The following is a 4,775-nucleotide window of genomic DNA, read 5'->3' as shown; positions in this document are numbered from 1 at the left end:
TACTGAGGGTGCTCTCAATGCCCTCATCCAGGTCATCAATAAAGATATTGAAGAGGACAGGCCCCAGCACCGACCCCTGGGGAACACCAGTTGTGACAGGTTGCCAGCTGGATTTAACTCCATTAACCACCACTCTCTGGGCCCGGCCCTCCAGCCAGCTCCTTACCCAGCAAAGAATGTACCTATCCAAGCCACGGGCTGCCAGTTTCTCCAGGAGAATGCTGTGGGAGACAGTGTCAAAGGCTTTGCTGAAGTCTAGGTAGACCACATCAACAGCCTTTCCCTCATCCACCAGGCGGGTCACTCAATCATAAAAGGAGATCAGGTTGGTCAAGCAGGACCTGCCCTTCACAAACCCATGCTGGCTGCGCCTGGTCCCCTGGTTGTCCTGCAAATGCCGCATGATCTCCCTCAGGACAATCTGCTCCATAACCTTCCCTGACACCGAGGTCAGGCTGACAGGCCTGTAGTTCCCCGGATCCTCCTTATGACCCTTCTTGTAGATGGGAGTCACACTGGCAAGTTTCCAGTCTTCTGGGACCTCTCCAGTTGACCAGGAATGCCGATAGATGATGGAAAGCGGCTTGGCTATCTCCTCCACCAGCTCCCTCAGTACTCTTGGGTGGATCTCGTCCGGCCCCATGGACTTGTGGCAGTCCAGGTGGAGTAGTAGGTCTCTGACCATTTCCTTCTGAATCATGGGGGGTTTATTCCAGTCCCCATCTGAGACTTCCAGGTCAGGGAGTAGAGTACTCTGAGGATAACTGGTCTGGCTTTTAAAGACAGACGTAAAAAAGGCATTGAGAACCTCAGCCTTTTCCTTGTCCTCAGTGGCCACATTCCCAGCCGCACCCAGTAAGCAATGGAGATTCTCCTTGGTCCTCCTCTTACTGTTAATATATCTGTAGAAGAGTTTCTTGTTCCCTTTTATCCCAGCAGCCAAGCTTAGTTTGAGCTGGGCCTTTGCCTTTCTAATTTTCTCCCTGCACATCCTAACAACCTCTTTGTACTCTTTCCGAGTTGCCTGTCCCTTCTTCCACAGGATGTAGTGCCTCAGGAAAAGCTCCCTGTTCATCCATGCCGGTCTCCTTCCCGGCCGGCTCATCTTGCAGCTCAGGGGGACAGCCTGTTCCTGCGCCTTCAGGACTTCCTTCTTGAGGAGCAACCAGCCTTCCTGGACCCCTTTACCCTCCAAGACCGAATCCCAAGGGACCCTCCCTACCAGTTTCCTGAACAATTCAAAGTCTGCCCTCCAAAATTCCAAGATAGCAGTTTTGCTGTCCCCTCTCCTGGTTCCACCAAGAATCGAGAACTCTACCATTTCATGGTTGCTCTGTCCAAGGCAGCCTCCAACTTCCACATCTCCCACCAGATCTTCCCTGTTTGTAAACAGCAGGTCTAGCAGGGCACCTCCCCTGGTAGGTTCTCTCACCAGCTGCAGAAGGAAGTTATCTTCCATACACTCTAGAAACCTCCCAGACTGCTTCTTCTGTGCCGTGTTGTATTCCCAGCATATATCAGGGAAGTTGAAGTCCCCCATGAGGACAAGGGTTGGCGATCGTTCAACTTCAGCCAGCTGTTTATAGAATGCCTCATCTGTCTCTTCATCCAGGTTAGGTGGTCTATAACAGAACTCCACCAGGATGTCTGCCTTGTCAGCCTTTCCTTTGATCCTAACCCATAGAGATTCAATGTTATCTTCCCCAGTTGCAAGCTCAATAACATCAAAACAGTCTCTAACATAGAGAGCCACGCCACCACCCCTCCTTCCTTGCCTATCCTTTCTGAAGAGCTTGTAGATATCCATCGCAGCACTCCAGTCATGGGAGCGATCCCACCATGTTTCCGTAATGGAAACTAAGTCATAGTTTGCCTGCTGCACGAAGGCTTCGAGCTCCTCCTGTTTGTTGCTCATGCTGCGGGGATTGGCATAACCGTACTTCAGCTGAGCCCCTTGCCTCACCTGTAATCCCAGTGCTCAACTAGGCACACCTCCTGCAGGGCTGGTTTTATCCCCTTCCCCCTTCCTCTCTAGTTTAAAGTCTTCTCTATAAGCCCTGCAAGCTCCTAGGCAAGGATGTGTTTCCCCATTTGAGACAGGCCGGACCCATCAGCAGACCTCAGGTCTGGTGCCGAGTAAACCGCCTCGTGACCAAAGAACCCCAAATTCTTGCGTTTGCACCAGCCTATCAGCCATGTGTTTATGAGATGGGTTTTCCTGCCCCTTTCAGTGTCCTCCTCTGTCAATGAAGGGATAGAAGAAAATACCACCTGTACTCCCATTCCCTGAACTAACCGCCCTAGTCCCCTGAAGTCATTTTTGATAAGTTTCAGGCTTCTGTCAGCAGTCTTATTGCTGACGGCCTGAACTATTAATAAAGAAAAATAATCAGAGGGGTGGATCAAACTGGGGAGTTTTCTAGAGATATCCCTGACCTGGGCCCCAGGGAGGCAGCACACCTCCCTACAGGTAGGGTCAGGTTGACATATAGGGCCTTCCGGTCCTCTCAGAAGGGAGTCGCCTATGACGATCACCCTTCTGTCCTTCCTGGCAGAGGCAGACTCAAGGCATGGAGTCGAGCGCCTCACCTTGCCGTCCAGCCTCCACTTCCATACCCAGCCTCTACCCGAACCACTCACTGGCTACCACTGTACTATAAAAGGACGCATTGTTCAGCCATCGATGCAAGCCAGATGTCATAACTCCAGCTCTTTTTCAAATTAACATAGCACAGTTATTGTGGGGAAGCTGGATATGACTTCTGCAGGCAGGCCTCACGTGTCAGAGCCGCAAGCCATTGTTTCTGACAGAAAACAGCAGTCCATTATTCATGGCATCCCTGGTGAGATCTTTGCTGAGGTTCCCCTCTTCCCTCCAAGGTTGCTGGGGCCTCTTGTCAGCTCGAGCACATGCATGTATTGTTCCTTCACTGCTCCTCGGGCTGGGCATGAGCTGGGTTTTAAAACTGAAGCCTGATCCTGCTACCCACACACAGAATAGAGGCTTGCTTCCATTCCAGGAAGGCTGATCAGAGAGTAGGACAGCAGGCAGCTCAAGGAAGGGTGGTGAAATTCAGCTTCTAATTATTAGATTAAAGCCTTAAAGCAGTTGTCATGTATGAAGGAACAAAGTGGAATTTGGCAAACGGGAAGGGAAAAAAACAAATCTTCTTGCATGGCTAGTTTGAGTTAGAAAGGACAATCGAAGGTTTAACTACTGCATGGGGCTGGGGTAAGTAGAATGTAAGGCAAGATAAGAAAAGGAACTCGGCGAAACTCCATTATCAGCAGGGATCAGTACAAGGAACTGGCCAAAGCGGAGTGACTCTGAAAAGCAGCAGTGGGGTGAAAAGGGCAGAGTGATGAAGACGCCGAGCCTTCATCCAGCGACCACCAGGAGGAGCTACAACGCATGCCCCGGGGGAGGGACCGTATACAAAGGAATTCCCAGGAAATGATGAATATGTAGATGGGTCCCGGGAAACCTGCCGAATATGTATAAGCTTGGCTTTTAAATATCTAACATTTCTGCCCATGGTTATGCGAGTTTGGTAGGGCGGTGACCCCCCTCGCATCCGGTGTGGGCGCAGCACCGTAATAAACATACCCGCTTTAGAACCTAATCTCGGGTGATGGAGTTTGATTCCGCAAATCAGTTTGGCACCCCAGATGGGACCTTCTCTGCTCGGCTGCAGGACCAGCTGAGTTGGGGGATGCCTTTGGTGTGCCCTGAGGATTCTCGGAAGGACTCCCTTCCTCACCGAATCACTGCGGGGACTGACAAGGACCATCCATTGATGGACCAGGTATGTTTATGGGAAAGGGGAACCTGTAAGTCATAAAGAGACATCTTACGCAGGGTATGAAGGAGCAAATGCTCCCCCCCTGGAATGTGAGCTCACGGGTTGGTTAGGTTGCCAGCTGGGAAGGGGCAGTACCTGCAGGTTGTAGGCAAGGAATAGCAACAGTTTGCTCCCCCTTGGGTTTGGGTACTTGCAATTGGTGTGAGAGTAAATCCCTCAGGAAGAGGGTCCCACTTAGGGAGGTATCTCGAGAATCCAGAGAACCTCATAGGTAAAACTCGTGAGGTATCCCGGGAGTGAGGTCATAGGACACTCGGGATGTAAGCTGCAGTTGCAACTGCTTGGTACCATAAATTTATTATTATTACCATTTGTTGCAAGTATCCAGTACTGTGTATTTGAACTATTATTGATACATTTGAGATATCGTTCCAAACGTTTGGACTAAGATCTTATCTGAGCCAGCAGAGAGTGTGTGAGTGCGGTGTGACTGAGACGCACTTCAGTACGAAGCGAGTGTGGAGTCCCAATCTGCGGTCCCGTGGTCTCGTGAGAGGCATGCACAGAGACTGACAAAGCGGCTGCAGTGGTGAAGGGCAGACTTTGAATTCATCTGTAAACACTAAGACTCCTTTCTCTGAAACAGAATCGGCTTATGCCGCTTAATGGGTGCAAAAAGTAAAACAGTTCCTCACAAGAAAGAGTCGAAGTTGAAAGGGAGAGAAGCAAAAAGATCAGAAATGGGATCCTTTAGATAATTTGCCTCACCCCCTTAAAATTCAGAAGCAATGCAAGCGGCAGCCACCTCTGCAGAGGCAGGCAGTGTCCCTGCTGCGGATCCCATGCAGGGTCCTAGAGAGGCACATATCGTCGATTACGGAGGGAACTGGAAGAACATAAATGGGACCTGGAGAATTTTCCTTTCTCTAATCCTAACCTTACTAACACTTCACTATATCCTCTTAGGGAAGT

The 4,775-nt window shown here is 50.3% G+C and overlaps 2 long non-coding RNA genes across 3 annotated transcripts in view; one reads left to right on the top strand and one right to left on the bottom strand.

Moving 5' to 3' along the window:
• The window catches only part of LOC110389355, a 30,338-nt gene that overhangs the window by 10,893 nt on the left and 14,670 nt on the right, over positions 1–4,775 (bottom strand). The gene's annotated exons all lie outside the window — the stretch shown is intronic.
• LOC110389357 overlaps positions 2,976–4,775 on the top strand; it is a 6,134-nt gene continuing 4,334 nt past the window's right edge. Inside the window, exon 1 of the long non-coding RNA XR_002433173.1 lies at positions 2,976–3,806. This is a non-coding gene — a long non-coding RNA (uncharacterized LOC110389357). The remainder of the gene's footprint in view (positions 3,807–4,775) is intronic.

Source organism: Numida meleagris, chromosome Z (assembly GCF_002078875.1).
Source record: "Numida meleagris isolate 19003 breed g44 Domestic line chromosome Z, NumMel1.0, whole genome shotgun sequence".
Lineage (NCBI taxonomy): Eukaryota > Metazoa > Chordata > Aves > Galliformes > Numididae > Numida > Numida meleagris.
The sequence above is the reverse complement of the archived record's forward strand: the minus strand, read 5'-3'. Positions and strand labels throughout refer to the sequence as shown.